The sequence below is a fragment of the Passer domesticus genome, chromosome 2, assembly GCF_036417665.1.
Source record: "Passer domesticus isolate bPasDom1 chromosome 2, bPasDom1.hap1, whole genome shotgun sequence".
NCBI lineage: Eukaryota > Metazoa > Chordata > Aves > Passeriformes > Passeridae > Passer > Passer domesticus.
The window spans coordinates 108,779,812-108,801,917 of NC_087475.1; the positions used below are offsets into that span (position 1 = coordinate 108,779,812).

At 38.5% G+C, this 22,106-nt stretch overlaps 1 long non-coding RNA gene across 13 annotated transcripts in view; it reads left to right on the forward strand.

Moving 5' to 3' along the window:
- LOC135294815 (uncharacterized) overlaps window positions 1–22,106 on the forward strand; it is a 66,676-nt gene that overhangs the window by 39,062 nt on the left and 5,508 nt on the right. For 2 of the 13 annotated variants that reach the window (XR_010356838.1, XR_010356831.1), the window contains exons 2-5: window positions 8,609–8,793; window positions 9,890–9,909; window positions 15,207–15,273; window positions 21,644–21,829. This is a non-coding gene — a long non-coding RNA (uncharacterized LOC135294815). Of the gene's footprint in view, window positions 1–7,165; window positions 7,452–8,608; window positions 8,794–9,651; window positions 9,910–14,421; window positions 14,604–15,203; window positions 15,274–21,643; window positions 21,830–22,106 lie in introns of those variants that run through there. The other 11 variants (XR_010356839.1, XR_010356837.1, XR_010356833.1 and 8 more) reach the window with 11 other exon arrangements.

The following is a 22,106-nucleotide window of genomic DNA, read 5'->3' on the forward strand; positions in this document are numbered from 1 at the left end:
TTCTCTGGTGTCATTCCTCATATCTCTCTACCTTGAAATGTATTTAATCCTTAGTCAGACACTTCTTATTAAAAATTCCATTTTATTGTTCTTAATTATTTTGCCTGTTGAGATTTCACTGAGTTTTTAAATTACTGTACATTGCTCACATGACTTAGCTGCTTCTCCAATTTTTCCTTTCTTTAAGTATTCATCTTCTCTATATTCTTGCAACTAGGTCTCCTTATCAGTAGGATTTGGGATTTTTTTACTGGTAATTTTTTCAGGTATATTTTTTTTCTTTATATATAAAGTGGTGGGACATGGAGGTTTCTAGTAGCATATCAGTAATTCCAAGTTTATAGCTCTTGAAGTGTTTTAATGGTTCTGGTAACAACTATTCTAGGCAAGGAAGAAATGGCTTTCAATGTTTTTTTCCCAGGGTTATATATATAGTATGATTGACTGTATATTCTGGATGCACAGTGTAGATATATGTTGACTATGATTTTCTTCCATGGATGAAGACCAATTTTGGTTAATGCTTATTTCCTTTTTGCCCCTTAAGGAGAAATTCAGATTTGAGTCAACTTACATTAAAGAAAATAGGTCCCTTTAGTATGAAATTTTTCTGTTTCTTTTTTCTTTTCCATTTTTTCAAACTCAAATATTGAATTCCAGTTTTTTGAGATGCGTGATACAACCTTTCAGCTTAAAATCAGCTGTGACTTGTTTATTCTGCACATTGTAACTGCAAGTTTAAGGAATAATTTGTTTCATTTTCCAGTGGGATTTTTCTTATCTGGGATAAAGTTCATTCTTCTCTTAATTTTACTTTAATCAGTTACAAATTTAAACCTCAAGTGTTTTAAATTTATTAATCTGATTCAAATTAAACAGATAAGTGCTAAGTATGGTGGGAGCCAGCTTGCAATGTTGCATTGGAAAATAGAGATACCATGTGCCAACTTAGTAATATGAATTGTTGGTTTATTTTAAAGTGTGTGGTCTTTGTGGAAACACAGCATCTTAATGACAGTGGTTTCCTTGACACATTTATAAATTGTAATCAGGCTATGAAAAATGCAACAATGAAAGTCATGGTGCCAGGGACAAGTTAAAACAGGCAAATTCCAGCTCAGTTCTCTCTCCATTGTAGCATGAGAAAGCAGTATGTCAAGCTTTTGTGTAATCCTCAGGCAGGCCTGAAAAACATTTCTGTTTACATATTCACAGGCTCATCACAATTGGTATTATAACCCCTTAAAATTAAATAGTAAGGGGAATGTGCTTGAAAATTATTTTGTATGTGTTGATATTCTGGTCATACTCAGATGATGCTGGTGAAACGGTCCCTTTAGCCTGACCCCAGTCTGATATGGAGGTCTGTATCTCACAGCTGCCTTTGTGGCACCAGTCTCAGCTGCCTTCAGCACGCCACAGCTCTGTAAGCCTTGGTAGCAGACAGGAGTTAAGGATAGCCTAGGAATTTGCGCTTCCCTGCCTTTTTTATTTTTAGTTTGTGTGTAACTATTTCAGCATAACCCCTTTGTTTTACTGAGATTAAGCTGTTTTGCATTTTTAAGCATCTCAAAATGAAGCCTAATAGGCACTAGGGCCCCCTATTTTCTTCAAAACAATAGATTTAAATAAATTAGAGTTCCAAACAAACCCATCAGGGTGTCAGCAGATGAATCCGGGCATCCCAGAAGCTGGAATGTGTTTCCTTGACATGTTTCAAGAGCCAGGGGAAGGCTCATACCATGACAATTTACAGGTCTGTGGGGGTGAGGTTGCAGAACTCATTCACTGGCACACAACAGAGCATGGCAACTGCAAAAACAACCTCCTCATTGTGACAAGCAGTAATCAGGATGCTCTAACAGGTAAAACACCAAGACTCTTCCATCTCATTGCATAGTATGGATGAGCCATTCATTTTAATCTTCCCATCATTCCAGCAAATGTTTATTAAATCTGATAATGGTTTTTTCCCTCATATTCATATATGAATATGAACACTGCCAGCCCCTTTTGTTTACTGTCTGGCCTCAAGCCTATGTGTACATTTTTGTGTATGTGTAAATATATATATATACACACACACAGGCAAGCACACATATGTGTATGCACACACATATTAGAAAAACATGTTCCTTTGCACTTAAAGTTAATTCATATGTAATATTATCAGTCTGAACTTGTTTTATGTGGCTGGACCAATGCTGCTACAACTACATCTTTTCCTTTTATTTTAATGAAATTAAACAATTGCTTCTGGCTCTAGACAGCCATATGTCCCTTACAGTCCCCCTAACAGCTGTGCCACATTACCACCTCCCTAGATTTGTGTCAGTTGTTCTCACATGCTAGATGAATACTTACACACTATGGCAAAAGTGGGCACAAATATTGCTTTCCTTCTCATTGTAATCAGATCCCAACAGCCTTCTGAGGGATCAAGGTGTACGTGAGGTCATTTTTTCCTGTGTAATGCCACGGAAGTGAAGCAATTTTCATTTACGCTTCAGGGAAGAGTGTCTGTCCAAGATTTTTCCACAGTTTTCAGGGTCAGAGACAAGGTTGAAATAAAAGCACAGTATGGATATTTCTTTGTTGCTCTCCCAGTCCTAGAAAAGCTTTTGGGGAGGGAAAATAGGTTTTAAAGAGAGTGCTAAGATGTCTGTTTCAGAGACCAGATAATGATCTATTGATTTAAGCTTCTTCTTCTGGAAAAAAGAAGCAAACTTTCAGGGTTTAGCAGTTTTACAGATGGCAGCCAAGATCCTGTCCTTGCACCCTCAGTGGCAGACAAGGTCTTGATGTTTGTTTTAGTGTTCATATTGCACCCTGCTCTGGAAGAACAGGGTTCTTTTATTGAAGATGAGAGATACTAACAAAGGGTTTACGGAAAGGGCTGACAGCACCTGCTGATGTTAAACGGAATCTCTTCCCTTTTGGACAGTGAGGTTGGGGGTGTGTTAGTGGTGGCTGCTTGACGTAGAAACACAGTTGCATGCCTGCACAATCACTTTAATGTCCAAGCATGGTTTGGCACAGGGTGCTGCTCTCTCTCTCTGTGCTGGGGAGGCAGTGAATACCAGCACTGCAGAAAGCAGAACTCTGTGCATTTGAATCTGCTCAGCCAGCATATTTGCCTGGCCCTGCATAGGGAAGCTGCTGGTGTACGGATGGTGAACCACTTTCCAGAGCTGTTCCTCTTCTCACATCTACACATGCCCTACGTGGGCACCCACTAAGCCAGGAGATGAAGGAGGTGTTTGATTTCCTTGTGAGAAATTAAAGAATACATTCAGCTGAATCTGATACTTCTGAGGAAGTATTTTTTTCACAGAGCTGTCAGCAGGAAGCAAGAGTGTTACATTCAGATTATGAGCAGTGAGCCTGTTGTATCAATTATCCAATGTCTTTGGTGCTGGTGTGCCAAGACTATGCATCTTGGTTTGCATGGGCTTGACCAGCCTTCCTGTCTGTGCCACCCTAAACTTTGGACTCATTTTGTATTAAATTTTGAGCTTGCTTTAGGTCACGATGAGCAAGAAAGGTGGCAGCTGCATCAGTGTCTGTCATTAAAATCTGAGAAGTTGAGTGTGTGTTGATGGCAGCAGGGTTATTTTCTATTTTTCAACAATGTGAAAGAAAAGTCAGATCAATTATGCATCTCACTCCTACACTACTAATGGATGGACAGACAAGGGGTTTTTTCAGCTGACACCTAGTGTGCTAAGTAAAGAGATTTTTCCCCTCAGTTTGATTCCTTCATGTAATGAATGATAAGTAGATTAATCAGTGGAGTAAAATGCATGACAGATAACAAATAAGTTACACACTGTAATTTTGTGTGGATGCCCTGACACATAGAAGTCGGCATGTGCTGGTGTGCAGACTTGCAGTCTCTTCTGATTGTGCCTTGATGTTTAAATAAGTTGTGCTTCCAACTGATTTCTCAGATGATCTTAAAGTTTTAGGATCTTTTCAGGGCACAGAAAACCCTTGATAAATATTCTTAATGAGCCTTAGAACTGAATTTAGTGGGTTGTTGTTTTGGGTTTTTTTTCCAAGGAATAACACTCTATTACAGTGATATTTGTAGTTTTCTCCTAAACTCCCAAGCACTGCTTTGGCTTGTGGGGAACTGCTCTCAGGTGACACAGAAGACAGACAGGTGTCATGCAAACCATCCTCAATCACTGGCTGTAACAGCAAGGCAACAGCAGAGGAAAGGCTTTGCTTCATTGCAAATCAATATTGCACTTATATTAATAAATCATCTGGCTTTTTATTTACACAAGTGGTGAGGAGGAAAGAAAATAATTTTAATTTTTTTTTTTTTTGTGGAGTCCATGAGCCAATGATGTGCTGTGATATGGATTCATAACCATGGATTATCAAAACTCTCTTTAGTTCTTTGTTTGTAAATGGTCCCTTCTCAAAGCATTGGTAGATTGATTCTGACCAGTACAATAGCTTTTCTTCCATTTTCTTATTCTCTTAAATTGTTCTCTGATAGGATGGTCAACAACTCTGCTAATTAGTCCCTCCACTGACTCTCTTTAGGGGTACAAAAGTTACATAATTTTTTTAAATCACTTTATATGCAGTATCTATTTATTTTTTTTATTAATCAAAAAAAGAATAGCTTATAGTCATGGGATATAACTTTTTAAAATTTATGGATTTACAAAATTATTTAAAAATGTAAATAATGCTTACAAGTAACTGCTGTCTTTAAAAATAAATATTTGTCTGATATCAAAACATGGTGCAAAACACAAGTTTCCTATTCGACTGTGCTGGCCAGGTAATCTAAAAGCTGGCTTCCTAAATTTATAAATTGTAATTTATCAGACACATAGCTTCTAGTGTTCAATTTCTGTGAATAACTCCTGAAGGACAAAAAAAAAAAAAAAAGTGGCACAGAAAAAATAATTTCTAGTGTGTGGAACATGGAAAGGTTAGTGGAAGGGAAAGGAAATTATACTATGTCATGAAATCAATGTCTCTGTTTAATCCCTGTTTTTTGGTGACTAGAAGTTCAAACTGTTAGTTCTAGGCTCTCCTTTGGAAGGCATATTGGAGATCTTTAAAGATCAGGACTATGAGATCAAAGGTGGTATGGTTGTGAAAAGTGCTCTATATATAAAATGGGGATATTAAATCTGTGTCAATCTTCACACAGCTGAATCTCAGAAATATTTCATTCAGCACTTCTAGTCCTTTGAGTGTGTCATGCTGAGTCCCAGAGGATGAACTTTTGGGATTGGAACAGATCTTTCAGGTCAGATGTATGTTTGCTTTTGTCTGCACTTTAGCAGATAGTGCAATGTATCATGTTAAATGGGATTTACACTGGCTAAGTCTATTGACATGTCCCTTTCATCTGCAAGATAGCTGTGCCTAAGTGCTATTGCTGCTGTGCTCAAATCCTCAAGTCTATACTGAGTTTTTATTGACTCGTTTCTGAAATTCCATGTTGTTCTTAAAACTGAAATCAATCTCCTTCACTGTGACAGTACATCACAAGTGGTCAGGGGAGTCCTAGAGCACACACTGCTGCCCCAGACATGAGATCTGCCCTGGTGTGCTGTCCCCACTCTGGAAATAATATTTTGATTAGAATAAGGAATTCTTGACCCCCTGGACTGATCTTGCAGTTGAAGCCATGCATCCTGGCATTTTCTCATTCTGTGAGGTTCCCTGATCACTCTGCATCTCTTTCACTGGTCTTGATTCCTTAGGCCTGGAGAAATGCCATGACCAGGGAGAGGCTCTGATTGTTCAGAGTTGCTCAGGTTGCTCACGGCTTTAGGTTGCTCAGAGCCCCATCCAACCTGGCCTTGAACACTTCCAGGGATGGGGTGTCCACATCTTCTCTGGGCCAAGAGCTTCACCACCTGTGCCAGAGCCTCACTCATCCTTCACAGTAAAGAATCTCTTCCCTACTTGTCCTGTCACAAGCTCTCTTAGCAAAATGTCACTCTTCAGCTTTCTTGCAGGCCCCCCTTAGGTACTGGAAGATGTTATAAGGTTTCTCCGGATCCTTCCCTTCTCCAGGCAGAAAAACCCTGTCTCTCCTTGTGAGAGGTGCTGCACACTCTGTGATCATCTTCATGACCCTCCTCTGAAGTCACTCCAACAGGTACACTTCATTCTTATGCTGGGAATCCCGGACTGTAAGAATCCGGACTGGACAGGCTGTTTGGGTCCAATCTGGCTAGCTATGGACCCCAGCCCACACAATCTCACATGGACGACAGTAAAAGACCAGAAGCACTCTTCTCCACGTGGGGACAAATGTCATCAGTTTATTCCCAGGAGAAGCACCACATGGAAAAACACATGGAAAAAGAGGCCCATCCCCTTCTTGCGGGGGACTTTATATCTGGGGAATGGGAGCAGGGGAAGAGGACTACAGCCAATGGGATACAAGTAAGGAGGGGCGAGGGGAGGAGTTAACCAGGGAGATATCGCCATGATATTTTCTGAAAAATACTTTTGCCGGGATTTTCTCCTGAGAGGCTGAGGAAAGAAATGTAAACAATAACTATCTGCTGCTGTGGAATGCAACAGGTGCATCTGTGATTGGTGCATGTTGGTTGTTTCTAATTAATGGCCAAACACAGTCAGCTGGCTCGGACTCTCTGAGAGTCACGAGCTTTTGTTATCATTCCTCTCCTCTCCTTTCTAACCTTTTGATAGATCCTTTCTCTCTATTATTTTTTGTATAGTTTTAGTATAGCATTTTAATATAATATATATCCTAATATAATAAATCAGCCTTCTGAATCATGGAGTCAAGATTCTCATCTCTTCGCTTGTCCTGGCACCCTCGAACACAACTATAGGGAGAGACCACCACACTGATGCTTAGTGGGGGGAAAAAGGGAGGACCACGTGGTGATAGGATACAAATCATGTGAAGAGTGCAAATTACTGAACATTCAGTGCAAACAACTAAATAACTATTTAGTACCATACAACACCGGGCCTGGGCGCAGCAGTCCAGATGGTTTCTTGCAAGAGTAGAGGGGAAGAATCCCTTCTCTTGCCCTGCTGGCCGCACTGCTTTGGGTGCACGCCAGGATACATTGGCTTTGCTGGGTCATGTTGAGTTTCTTGTCCACCAGCACCTCCAGATTCTTCTCAGCAGGGGTGCTCTCAACCCATTCTCCTCCAAGCCTATATCCGAGTTTGATGGGACCTTCTTGTTGCTCAGCTGAGTCCTGGGCTCTTCTCCCTTCCAGAAGCCCCATTGTTCCAGTGGCAGCAGATCTGTTGTCACCACACCTTTCCTGTCTCTATACATACAATGAATACTGACGGAAACAGCCATAGCATCTGTGATACCAGATGAACAATTTTAGTTTGTCATTACAATTGGGTGACAGTTAGTGGAAGACCTGGATACCTTTTATTCACCAACACTCATTCAGGAATTTGTTGTCAGGAAGGTGGGATGACAATTCATTTATTTCTTATTTCCATCTCCTTAAGAATCTTCCTGGTGTGTGCTATTATTCAAGAAGGTGCGCTCACCTTTAACACCTTCTCCTTGACAGCAGCCACTGTGGGGTGTTTCAGAGGGATGCATGGAATTCCAAGGGTTGATATCTCAGTGCAGTTCTGTCGCTGCCATGTGGGACAGGTGTTTTAGAGACAACAGCCAAGGGACTGTGGCAGGCTATTTCTCCAAGCAGTGGCAAAATGAGACTACTGACCTAATTAAAAAGTTGTTTTACCACTCTGGTGATCCCTAGAGAATCTATTGCCATTTTCACATTAAATAAAGCACAGTTAGATCTGACACATTGTCTTTCTTCAGAGTTCCTACCTGAAGTGATGGCAGGGAACAAATTAATCCCAGTTTGATCCAGTTTAATTAAACCATCTCAAAGGTGTTGCATTGGCTTGGATGTTCTGATTGTGTTATTATTTTTATTTATTGCAACAATATACGATGCTTAGTCTGCCTTTTGCTAGAAATACAGTTATTTAGTTAAACTTTATATTCCTAAGTAAGAGTGTGGGATACACTAATTGAATAGTATTACTGAGCATAGATGGTGTAACAGAGGCTGGTAGAGATACTTCCAATATAGGTTGGCAAACATTTTCAATCGGGCTCTTACTGTTCTGTTCCTTGGGAAATTATGATTGTGATAAAAATGTCACACCTGGAGCATTTCTTCTTCCTTTTTTCCAGATTTTTTGGGCATACCGGATTATTCTTTCATTACTGCATAACTACTGTTACTACCTATTCTTTAATGAGTTAGATTGAAAGTATAAAATTATTTTATTAAAAATTTTATTACGGTTTTGCAAAGATGGAAACCTTAATAATGAACTAGTCACTTTGGCACACTCATGCAGGTTAATAATTCAACAGTGCATTAGTTATGCCCATGTTAAAATAATTCCTTTTATTTTTAGCAGAAAAGGCCTTCTCTGGCCAACTTGGTAGCTTTCTATTTATTCATATGGTTTTTATAGAGCCTGTTGTTATTATAGTGCCTGAAGAGGTTATTATAATGCCTTTGAGTGTCTTGAAATCAATACTGCATATTTGCTTTTATAAAACTCAATTGGTTTTATTTCCATTCTATAGACAGAAAAGTGAAAAATGTCAAACCTGTAATTCTGAGGTGGCCCAGCCTCTGTCCATGAGTTTTTACCAGTCTTGATCTGTGACTTTGGACCACTGTTGATACTAAAGGATAGAGAAGTTGAAACAGCTTTTTGTTTTATTTAATCCTACTTGCATGTTGGACAAGAGTCCTCCCCGTGTATCAGGTAAGTTAGTAATTTGCTGTTGGAGCCAGGGGTGGAACTCAGTCATCTCTGAAGACACTGGTTCCTTTAGCATGCTAATGAAGGTGCAGGGAGCAAAGCTGAACACCAAGAGTTATCCCTGTACCTTAGTTCTGGACAGGTAGAGAAGCAGTTTTCTTAGTCCTGCTTGTAGAGTTTTCCCAGAGGCTGTTGGAACTCTGTAGTCTGCCTTTGCTCCCTCAGAGCAGCACAAGAGCTATGACTCTGAAGTTCATTCCAGTTAGATTTGTTAGAGTTATTTTAAATCACCGTATTTCACAACTAAATTTGGTTTGCAGGTGCAAAAACAAATAAAAAAAAAGGTAAGCCTGAATTAATAGATCAAGTCCAAATACATTGTTTTACTAGAAACCAAGTATTCTGCTCTGTAGTAAAATTCTATGATTGATGTTATTTATCCTATTTTTTAATAATATTATTTGACCTCAGCAACTAAACTGAAAAATCTGATTTCTAAACACAAAATTGCCAATTATAACATTTGATTCAAAAAATAATTTTAAATAAACATTTTTATTTAAGGTGGGTTTTTTTGCCCCCTAGTTATCTTGTTTCAAAAATATTCCTTGGAATTTAGTTAATCTCATGCAATGTTTTGGTTTGCTCAAAAGTGCATATTTCAGAAGACTTTATTTACCAGAAAAACTTCACTCAGCTCAAATTATTTGAGTTGAGTTATTGTTTTCTTTAGCCCAATTTGAACCCAGTAAGTGAATTATTTTTCCTCTTTTGGTAGTAGTGATGTAAAAAGTGACAGAAACAATGGATACCTCCATGGAAGGAGGGCAATGGCTGATTCCTACAGCCAGTGTACCACCTTCTGCTAAAGCTGTCATCTGCAGGCAAGTGATTTCTAGATCCATCTGCGCTATTTGTTTCAAGCTGTTCAGTAGCTTCTTCACAGTCCTGTGCTGGTTTTTTTATGGCACTGTAACAGTAACCTAACAAATCCTCTCTGCCTGCACAAAATCAGAGGATGCTTAAGTTTTAGATGTTGCTACCGACTTACATATTTTCTTACAGCTTTCAACTTTTTTTGCTTTTCTGAATTTGACAGGTTTTCAGCTCCAGTAGGAGGTAAGTATTCATAGAGTGCATTATAGCTCTATCTTCATTTTTCTGCACTTTCCTACTTCTCATCCTCTTTTCTGATTTTCTGTTTCAAAAATCAAGTCACTTTGCAATTTCTTTGTAATGTATTCTGTGCAACCCTCGTTCTCCAGCATTTTTAGGAATTCATGTTGCCTTCTTAATTGACCTGTCATTTATGGACTGTATCTGTAATTCTTGGGTGATACCTGGTAACCATTCTGAATTCTGATGAACAAAGCAGAAAATTTCAAATCTGCAATACTTTGGAGACAATGAGCTGTCTGCAGGAAGGATGCAATTATTATTATTCAGACTGGTTACTAAACTGTCCTTGCTCATCAAACATGCACACATAACTATGTATTTTGAGTGTGAGTTTAATTTGGTCAGTTCAATCTATTACATCAATGCTTAGTTGATGTTAGAGAGTTAAATTAGAGTTAAATTAATCTTTTGACATAGACAACTGCAATTTGAGATAAAGTGCAACTGTGTTAGTCAAAGGCAAATTACTAGTATAAAATCCTGGCTTGCCTCATTGCTTAATAAGTTTTATAAATATGTATTTTTACAAAAATGAGACAATGGTTTTGAAGATCTTAGCTCTTCTTCACTCTGTGAAGTTGTAATCCAAGCTTATCTTTCTTTTCCTTCCTTTTTCTGATGCAGAAGTTTTATAACCAGATGATTCTAAGTGACTGGACTTTAAAACCAGATATGTAGGTGGAAGTAATTGCTTCTCAGAAGTTGAGATGATTTTCTAAAACATGTGTGTTTCAGTTTGCTTTTTTACTGTGTGTGTTCTTGACATGAGCCATTTCTGATTGGTACGGTACCGTGATAAGTCTTCTGCCAAACTTTGTATCTTAATGTTGCCAATAGCATCCATAGTTATAGTATTATAGTATTCCTTGCCTGGCTGAAGTTTTCAAGAGTAAACAGGGCTGAAAGAGTTAACATGTTAGGTTACAGGCCCAATTATATTACTAATAGCAAAACTGGATGAAGAATCAACATTTCCCTGACATTCCTTCTCCTTCATCATTGCACATGATCTGTTAATAATAACCTTTGCTAGATTGATCTTTACCAGAATTCTCATTATTTGTCCTTCTTTCTGCCCTCAAAAAGAATATGGCAATATCTGTGCAAAGAACAACCTGTAAAAGGTTATGGCAGGTACAGTTAGGTCTCCCTTGGAGGCTCTCAAGAAAGGGTTTTCTTGCTAGTATTCAGATATTCCCATTTAAAGGATCATCACATTCCCATTTAAAGGGTCATCACAATGCTATAAGGAGTATCTTGCTATTAAACAAAACCCCAGGAATTGTCCTTAAGCCAGATCAAATCCAGATGCATGAGTTTTTACAATGTTCAGAAATTTAAAATACTGACAAAAGATGCATATGTAATAAAAAGTAAGCTGTCCTGTTAATCTGTTCACCAAAAAGATTACATCTTCTTCTCTATTAGTCAACCTGTTCACATTGGGAGATTTTTGGCTCAAATTCTCAGGAAGGCATTATTTTCCTGTGCGTTCAGGAGTATCACTAGATGCAGGACCCTCCAAGTCAATTGCATTAGACTCTGAACTGATTTCCTTGGAGTCTCTATGTATATTCAAATGTTGGTTTCCACATCTATTTGGATCTCTCTCTCCACTCCTTCCCCATTAAATCTACACTAATGCAATAAAGAAAGAATCTAGCCCTTGTTTCAGGAAACGATTACTAAACCTTTACGCCCTTTAAAAAGACAAAAGCAACTTCTGACAGATCAGGTGCTATCTTCTGAACGTAAGCGCCTCTATTAAACTTATTAAGGGCAAAATATCTTTCCCTGGCTCCACAGCTCACACAGCCTTTCAGCAAGCACATTATACTGTGAAATGCCTCAGTCATTTCATTATCAAATACTAAATGGACAGATATACTCCAGGCAAATAATACCCATTAAATGAGCACATGCCTTCCTTTGCTGGTTGTTGATTCAGAGCAGATACTCTGTAAATCAGCTACTTTAGAATGATGCTCAGTGGGTTTCTATTGTAGCAGCAGTCCCCATCGAGGAATAATGAGCATTGACCCCATGATTGCAGAAGGCTGATCAATTGTTTATTCTTACTACACTATACTATACTATTAAGAAAAACCCATCATCCTTGCCAGGTAGTCACAGCACACGCGTGGATCCAATTGGTCAATCCAAAACACCATCACCAGTGTCCAATTAAGAAATCACCCTTTGGTAAACAAATCTCCATAACACATTCCACATGTGCACAACAACAGGTGCAGCAAGTGAAGAGAAGTATTGTTTCTCATTCTTTTCTCTAAGCTTTCTCACCGCTTCTCACAACTTCCCAGGAAAATCCTGGGGGACAGCTATGTCTCTCTCTGTTCAGAGGATATGTGATTACCACTGTGGTTTCAGATGGACAGTCTTACAGCTGAGGGAAGCCATAGCTGAAGTTTTGGGGCAGGAAGAGTTATGGTGCCAAAAGACAGCTATTGAGAGAACTTTGGTGCACTTAAATTGCTCTGTCTTCCCTTAATTTGGAGATAGGTCAACACACAGAATTGGAGTATAGCAGCAAACAATGCATATTTATGCAGTTGTAGAGACTCTAAGTGCAACACCCCATTTCATGGTTGAGGCAAAAATGCCTGTGACTTTAGTTCCCTTTCACTCTACAATAGTGAAATCATATTAGTTCACAGAAACAAAAACAAAAGGATCATTCCAGCAAATCATACTCTTGAAAAGGTCAACAAAATGAAAAAAGTCTTGTCTTCATGCTAAACTCTGAAGGATTTCAAGGTTCTCTTGTCTGTGAATTGAACTCTTGCTTCTATCTGTGACTCTGCATTTGTAGATAAATGCTTCTAAGAGATTATTTCACCGTAATTCCTAAATCAAAACAAACTGGGAAATCCACTGCTGTTTGTGTCAATATCTAACACTACACAGCATGTGTGAGTGCACATTACTTTTCTTGCTGGCACGAGCAATGGATCAGACTACAGAACAATTACCTTTTCTCTAAAATTGTGCCTTCTATTATAGTGTCTTCAGTTTTAATGAAGATCAACTGTGACAAAGCTACACGGCGTAATAGAAGTACCAGAGTGAAATTGCTTTTTAAAAACAAAAAGCTGTTTAAAAAGTCACAGAAGGACTTGGGGAGCCATGAGTGAATTTTCTACCCTACCATTTTGGCATTACTCTGTGGAACCTTGTGCTATCAGCAAGGAATGAAAAATTGCAGTTGACACCTACACCTGGCATTTGTCTCCATTAACGATTTATGCAGGGACTCTGTTCTCTTGGCTTGGTCTCCACCTGTCAGGTACTCTTTAGAAGAAAAGAGAGCAAGGAGAAACCAAATAGATTGAGGCTTCCTTATTTTGAACCAGATTTTCTATTGAAATCTATAGGCAAGTGGTATATTCACATTCTTAAGGAAACAATTTCATTGTGGCCCTGCCTGTCTCCTCTCCTTCAAAGCTGCTGTTTCATTCACTTGTCTACTATAGGAGTTTTCAGCCTTTTTTTTTCATATCAGGAGCTATAAATCAATTGGCCCATCATTCAAAGATGATGGAAAGCCTGTGGCATATCTGTGTTTTGATAGAGAGAGCCCACTTCAGTGTCTCTGACACAGGAGGTAAAACGCTGCTGGAAGACAGAGCCTGAAGCGTCCTTCTATCTGCTCTGGGAACAGCAGCTCCTTGGTGGAGATTCAGTGAAGCAGGAAAGCTGGAAGGTGGTTCCTCTGCATGTCTCAAGGAACATCCCACAGACTGACAGCAGTGATCCTGGTGTGGCTGTAAATGGTTCCAGATTCCCCATCTCCTCCTAACTCAGAGGATAATGTCCAAGAGCTTTGTGCTGAGACCTGGCTGGTTTTTTTCTTGCATTGAGCAGGAATGCCTGCAACTTAAGAAGGCAAAGCAGAAGTATCACACCCCTAGCTTTTAAACACATTGATTTTAAAGGTTATCCATATCTTTCTGGCATGCTGGGTGCACTGACTCGATGTCTGCTTGTTGTAACTCCTAGGAGCACTCCTCAGCTCCTAGAACTGGAGGCACACTACAGCAGTAACCCAGCTCTGTAGTATTTTTGGGCAATTATCTCCACAATGTAAACCTGGGCCAAATTTTTCCGAGGGTGCTGGGGCATGCTATGGTTCTCTTTCATGGCTGAGTTATAATTGTCCAATGAAAGGTGATAGTTTGCTGTTTTACCATGGTCATTGGAAATATCTTTGAAAGATAGTATAGAATGCAATAAAAGAAATAACGACTTAAGTCAGGGCCAAGGCTGTTGCTGAATAGAAAACCGAAAGTTGTTATAGCTACAGATGAAGGAGATTTTTTTTTTTTTTAACAAATTCATGTACCCAGACCTTAGAACCCTAACATAGCTGTAACTGTGAGAAAGTCTAAATGGTACCTCTTATTCTTGTGTGTGTTTGCTGTACTTGCACTCCAGGCTGACCAAAGCTAAATGCCTGCATTGCTGCCATCAGAAGCCCAAGCTTTCATGACTCATTGAGGATCCAAGCCTTGGATATATCAGCCCAGCCCATTGTCTGCAGTAATCAGGACATGGTTTTTGGAACACAGTTATTGGTACTGGAGCCCATGTGGACCAGGCTTTCATCTGCCCATGAGGTACCGTGCAGGCACAGCCTAGCTGAGTTTGCCTTGTTTTGTTGTCAGCAGCAGCATTCTGAAGATCACAAAGATTTAAAGCAGACTGCTTTAAATGAGAGACAGCAACTGATGTGCCATCTCTCACCTGGCACAGGGCATGTCTAATCCACTTACTAATAACCAAATGTCAGCTGCATGAGCCTGGATTTGAACTAGCATTCCGGCCCTTTGTAATGCTAAAATTGTAGCTACTACAAGAGTAGGAGTTTTCCTCACACACGAAAGTAGGAGAAGGGATTAGAAACATCCACAAACAAGGCATAGATGAATACATGTTCCACTAGAAGCCAACCAGACATTTGACCTCAGGTTCATATTTCTGTAAACATGTATCTTGGCAACGTATCATTCAGTTTCTCAATATGATGCAATAAAAGCGATTTCTCATTCATCTCATCTGTCTTGTTGTGTTATGTTACAAATGATTACTGTTAATTCTGTGTTTAATTGTGCTTAGCATAATTTATTTGCCATCCAGTGATTTTAACGGTTGGACATAGCAAAATATGGTTGTTTCTCTTCTGCTTCCTTCTGCTTCTCATTTGTGGATGCTGAAAGCAGCTGGACCTGTTCCATGTGAATGGAAATAATTATGGACATGTACAACAAATTCATTAATCTCAAGAAGGTATCTCATGTGCAGCTATGCTCGGAGTACTCTTCATGAATTGTCTTCATCTTTCCTGTCCTTACAAAATTCCTTTCTTTTAGTTTTCCATCACAAACATATTCTCTGAAAATCCACCTCCTTTCTCTTGCTAATGGGGTTGCAAGCAAAATGCATTTCAACTAAAATTGGCAATGATAACATGTTTCCTAAACCAAAATGCCTGTCCCAGAGATTCTGGAGAAAAGGGAAGTCCTGAATCTTTCAAATGCAATTGGAGCAGTAGTACTATTTTGTACAATGTGAGCCCAAAAGAGAGCAATTTTGCTCACGTCATTGTCCCTTACTTTTTAAGTATATTTTCCAGGGTTCCAAATGCAGAGCATTCAGGACACAAATACTTTATTTTGTAAATTTTAATAGTCTGAAAATAATCCATGTATTTTCTGCTAGACTCATTTTTATTTTCATCTTGGTTTTGCCTTTTTAATCCTTGTGTGCCATTTGTCAGTCCTTTATCAGACTAGGAGTAAACCTTGTTCCACTAGTGTCTAGAGGTTCTGCTTGCCCTTGAAGCCACTGCTGGATGATTCTGTTCAAATCTTACCCTTCAAGGCTCCCAAAGTGCTTGAGTAGGTGTCCTCATGAAAAACCAAGCACAAGCCAGGGTGCTGAAGTCAGGCAGCAACTATGAAGTGCACCATGATGGCTTTCAGAGAGGGTAAGAACCATGCATCCAGCACAGCAGCAGATGTGTTCATGTCTCAGTACATACACATTAGTGTACGTATGTCCATGCCCTTTCAAGTATGAGCACAGGGACTTGCGTGTATAATTCAGTGGTGCAGCTAATGAACTTCCTGAGGTACCCAGATGGAAGTTGCTCCTCCATCTCAAAATCAAATCTGATAATGCACTCATCACTGCCTTTTAAATATACTGAGTTTGATCATGTCAGGGAATGCTTCTAGCGTATCCATATTCAATTTATGTTACTTTTGTTTCTTATTTACCAAAAATACACTCTGTGTGAAAAAATGAGATTTTTCATTTTCAGTAATGGAAGGAAGCTTTTGAGGATGTCTCAGCTCTTTTTCACTGTCATCTGCCAAACAGAATAATGACAAAATACAAGGCAGTGCATGCATGGCATCTAATGTGATTTATCTTCTAATGCAGAGGATGTAAGGAAGAACACCATCAGCAGGTAAAATGGACCCCAAGGTAAATATTTAGAGAGTGCAAGGCTATTCTGAAATACAAAAAACCATACAAAATTAGCAGGTTTTTTCAGTGTAGATTCTCTTTTTCTGTATATATAGTACTTAATTACCTTGAGGAAGAACTGTGGTGAGACTGCATGGAGATGGAGTTTTGGGAGAAGGAACATTAATTTGGTATGGTAGGTTATGATTAAATCCTTACCCCAATTAGATTTTGCAAAGACGCACTTCAGGCAGCATCAGAATTATGGGAGGTGAATGGCAGTAGACACTTAAGAATCTATTTATCATATAATGCATTGCAGACCTCTCCACACAATTGTCATGGTTCAAATCCACCTGGAAATTAAGCACTACACTACAGCTCAACCAGGCAAAAAAATGCAGCCACACCAAAAGTGACCTCAGTTAAGAAATTAGTTGTATCTTCTACCCAGTGTTGAAGCGGGGGGGTCTAGTATTTTATCTTATTTCTGAGTTGTTTGCCATTTTTCTGCAAAGGGTTTGATGATGGGACAAAGAGCTTTCTGTTTGCTTTTGTGAATGGGCCTCCAATCTATGCACTGAACCTCATTAGATGGATAGTGCTTTCACAGGCATGCCTGGGAATTTCTGGATTTTATGATCCAGAAGGTCCGTCTGAGGTCTACAAAAGCAAAAAAAAAACCCAAACCATAATCTACTATTTGCATATGCAGATGGATCTTCCCATCTTCTGTTTCCCAGATAATATTTCTTGTATTTTCAGTTTGTCACAATTAGGGCTGGTCAGAATCATCTCAATTTTTAAATTGTTATAAATTGCTGGTTAGAGTTGTTTTTAAAACCTCCTTTTTTTTTTCTTTTTTTTTTTTTTTTGTGTGTGTGTCTGTGTCTGTGTGAAATACTCCAACAATAGTGCTATCGATAATTATCAGCCCATAATGGAATTTTCACTTCAAAGAGAGACAGGCAAAAATATTAGGTGTAGCCTGGAAAATCAGCAGAATTGAAGTGTGGTGGAGAGGGGCTTTACACTGTTGGCTATGTATTGCTAGTGATTGCCCAGGTACCTGCATGCAGGCTATTTTGAGCTATGTGCACATATAATCCCTATTCCTTCCAGTGCCCCATATTAAACTGAAAAGCTTAGGCTTATATTAATTAAAAACTCTCCCCAGCTTACAAACATTTGAGGATGCAAAAATTCTTGTTTGTTAGCAAACTTCGGCTACCCTTTCCTGATCTGTAATCCTACCACAGCTTACATGTCAGTGCAATTCCATTTTGATTTGAAAAACTTGTTTAGGAATTGAGGAGTTTTTCTAGTGTCACAGTTCCAAAATTGGGTATATTAAAGGACTGTGTCAAAAACACATGGATAAAATGTCATAGCTTTGTTCTCAACATTTTGAACTATTCTGGTGTCTTTTGTGAGTGGAGCTCCCTAGAAGGTCATAAATAAATTTCATAGAAACATTTGAGTTCTTTATTTAGTATTCTTTCTTTTCAGCTTAATCCCAAGAACAGATTTGATTCACAGAGAAGAGTTTTGGCATTAGTTTTGGCATTAATTTCTAAATAAAACCTGAGGATGGCAAACTTTGTGTGCATAGATTCACGGTAGGAACTGGGGCAATAGACTATCCTGTAAATGGTCCCTGGTTAAGTATAATTTTCTTTAAAATGTCACTTTTTCTCCATAACTGATGTCTTTGTATATATAATATTTTGCAAACAAGCAAAAAAATCAGCTGTTTCAGTAGGGACACACATTAATTTAATTGCTGTTATTGCATATTTCCATATCAGCAAAGTACAATCTGCATTATTTTTCTAGTGTCATAATATTCTTTCCAATTCAATAGCATTCTTCAAAGTGAAAATCTCAGCTGTTTTCTGTTAGCCTCCCACCTAGGAAGAAGATTTAAAATCAGTTGTATCAGCAGCTTGTTCTTGCTGGCACTGAGATTATATATTTCTTCCCCTTCCCTAACTATCCTAATGCTTTTTTCTGTTCCCTGCCACAGCTCCACTCATGAACCAGCCACACAAAATTAAAGATTCAAGGCTTTCTTGCAACAGGAGTATCCTAGAAAAAGGAGAATAGGTATCTAAACAGCTGTGTGTTAACAACAAAAATATTCCCCTCTGATTATGGAGATCTTTGCACAAATTTGGTTATGGCAGGATTTTGTATGAAGTGACATGGAGTGAAAAAGCTATGGGGACCAAAAAAGAGTAAGTAATTGTTGATGTGAATGTAGCAGACTTTGTTCAGTTTCTTCGCTGACTTTAGGACTTGAAAGCATAGAACATCATACTGTCCTAATTAGGATGCCAGGGGAAAGAAATTATTTCGATCTCTGTTTAGTATTCTGTAGAAGTGGTAAGTCCTACAAGAGTGTCAGATTCACGGACCTCTCCGGGGAAGGAGGGGAGCTAGGGAAGCATGATGGTTATTTAATGCATACAAATGCTGGATAAGAATAATTATATCTAATGAAAATGCTGCAGGGGTGATAGCCACTGTTTTCATTTGTCTCCAGCTGCAGATGTTTGTCCAGTATTTTTCCTCTTTGTGCATGTCTTCTTTGGAGTTGTAAATGTAGAATTAATGCAGCATAGGAATGTGCACTAGTCATATTATTGAAAATTATCCTGGCATTAACTTTCAAAAACGAGTAGCAACTTGAAGCTGTATAAAAGACTTTCCTGTGAGGAACTCCATCATACAAAGCATTGACATTTATTTCAATATTATTAGAGCTTTTTTTTAACTATGGACAGATAAGGAGGTCTGTCCATTATCTTTGCAGAACATTTGTATTAGTAAGTCACTCAGTTTCCAATGATTGCCACAGAATATTCTGTCCCTTTTAGAAGCTTAGTTTAAGCTTACATGCAACAGCCAAATCTTCTACAGGGCCCATTCTCTTCCACTGGGCTCCCAAGTCACAGCTGTTTTGCTTAGCTGGCTGACAGCCCTCCCTTAAGCAATACAGCCAAAGAAAACCGAAAAAATCCCTCCTGGAGCACATCCATAATAGCAAGTTCTGAATGCACACATGGTAGACAGAACATTAGTCACCTTTTTTAAGACAATCCTGCTGTTTATAAAATGTGAGACAAGATCAGTTTGTAATGCAAATCTGTACTTTCAATTTACAGGTACTTCTGTGGGTTAAGTTTTCTTTTCTTTTTTTTTTTTTTTTTTAAGATCCATAACATGAAGCCCAGCAATTTATTTCTAAGCATAACTTTGCTTCTAAGTGGAATATTTGTAGCTATGACAAAGGATGAAAGAAGAAGATATATTCTAGTTTACCCATCCTCTTCAAAAAAAATTAAGCATCAAGTTCTAACGCTGAATTTGAAGTAGTGACAGCTTTCTTATAATGCTACAGAACTCACCAAAGACTTAACATGTAATGTTCCTGGTTTTGAGTGATATCCAGATTTATATATTTCAAGCAGGAGTGATATTTTCAGTGGATAAGCTAAGCAAATAATTATTTATGGATATCATTTATGCTACACTGTTCTGAGTTTTATCTGTGGGAGAGCCTGTCTCTGTATTCAGAACACACATAATGAAACAATGATGAAATTCAGGGTTTGCTGTAGCACCATAAGAAATACCCATTTCATTTTATAATGAGATTTTTAAAGTACTGCTGAGAAGATTTCAAATAACTATATTGGCTGCAAACAAGTTTTTGTCCTTGAGTTATCTTGACTTCATTTAATTCAGGACAGTTCAGTGTTTGTATTATACCCTCACAGCTCTCAGAATCTTACATAGAAAAGGGTCATTAAGATCCATTGCACTCCCTCTTCTTTGCAGGTCAAGGCAGTATTGTCCCTTAAATTACATTTTTATGGCATTTGCCTGGCCTTGGTAAAGCTTTGTTAGGCTGATTTTAAAATAGGGCAGCTACAGGAAATGAGCCACACAGTATGAAGATGAGAAGGCTTCCACTTTTGGAAGCTGATAAAATTGGGTTGTGGTATTCATGCCAAAATGTGGCAGGAATGTGTTGAAAGTGCATTGGGGATGACTCCTGCTGATAAGTGTAGAATTGCAAGTAAGGATGTCCACTTGTGGCTCCAGGGCATGAAAACACAAGTACTTTATGAAAATCAAGTTTATGACCTTAAGGTTCTGCAGTTGTGCGCTGTGAGGAATGAACAACTTTTTAGGATGCTCGTACAAAAGTGAGAGAATACTAGATTGAACTCTTAGGTGCATCTGTTCAGTTTTTTTCTCTTGAACTCTGAGTCTTAGTTACTATTCATACAGTTGAAATAAAAATGCAAGATATTGTCATTCTAATTTTAAAATTAAAAGAGATTTTGGGTTTTATATGGAAACTTGTAAGATTTAATTTTTGTCTGCTGACTAAAGGGAAGTGCTTTATCTGGGGGGAAAGTTTGGAATTGCATAGCCAGCAGTAGAATGGTGGAAAATTGGATTTATGCAACCGAAGATACCTTTACTTTCTAATTCTAGTGCAATTATTAAAAAAATATTTAAAATTAAGATAATTTAGAATTTACCAGAAATAACTAATATGATAAGTGTTCTGCTCAAATTTTTTTTCAAAAGCTTTTCTACAGCTTTTCCTGGTGCAGTCTGTGGTCTTATAATAAATTGCAGTTCAATGTGGAAATGGCACAGCTGTTAAAAATAAAGAGGTAACAAATGTAAGCGTTTATGTAAGTGACATTAGAGGGTTTACCATGATATATGACTGAAACAGATTGGACAGTTGCTGGTAAGACTCTTTACCTAAAATTCCCTTCTTTCACTATGTTTTTTTCATCATTATCATCATAATAATTTTAATTTTATGAGCTAGTTTTGAAATATTAGCAATACTCTCCATGCTGCTCTCCAACTTTTAAAACCACAGCGCCTTCACTGAAATGTTAACTATTGGCATCTTTCATGTGACCCTTTTATTTTACACTCTCATCCTGTCTTTAAAAACTTTTTCTCCTAGATTTATACATCCTTTGTCTTCCTTTTCTATGTAAATCAAGTGCCCCTGGAGGTCTTCATGGTCACTTTTTAGTTCTTTGATAAGCATATGTGAAACAGTGTCTCTTATTTTGAGTTTCTGTCATCTGGAGAATCCTTGATGCATGTTTGCTGAGTTCCTTTGTTTTGCCTATTTTCTTTACAGAGGGATTGGTTTCCGAGAACAGGATTCACACCAGTCTGTTAGCACAGCACAACATTCCATATGGCCACACATTCCTCTGAGGAATTTTACTGTTTACAAAGGGTGCCACAAATGAGTTGATGTGCTCATCCACCTCCTCTGAAATGCTGAGAAGAAGAGAAGCCCTCACTAAGGCAGGATGGGCAGGTGATACAGCTCCATGATGTGCAGCTTCTGGGTTGGAGTAGGGGCTAAGGGTGAAATGAGAACTTCAAACAGTGTCACAAATTCAAACCTCAGCACTGTATGGGCTGCTATGAAGGAAATCAACTCCATCCCAGCTAGACAGAGTACACACACCAGGAATGTTCAGTTCACAAAGAAAAGAAATACCTCATTCCCCAAACCTTGAGGCTATCTGCAGCCAGTGCTACAAACATCCCTATGAGATCCCAAACCAACTTGTCTGTTTTCTGCAGCATGT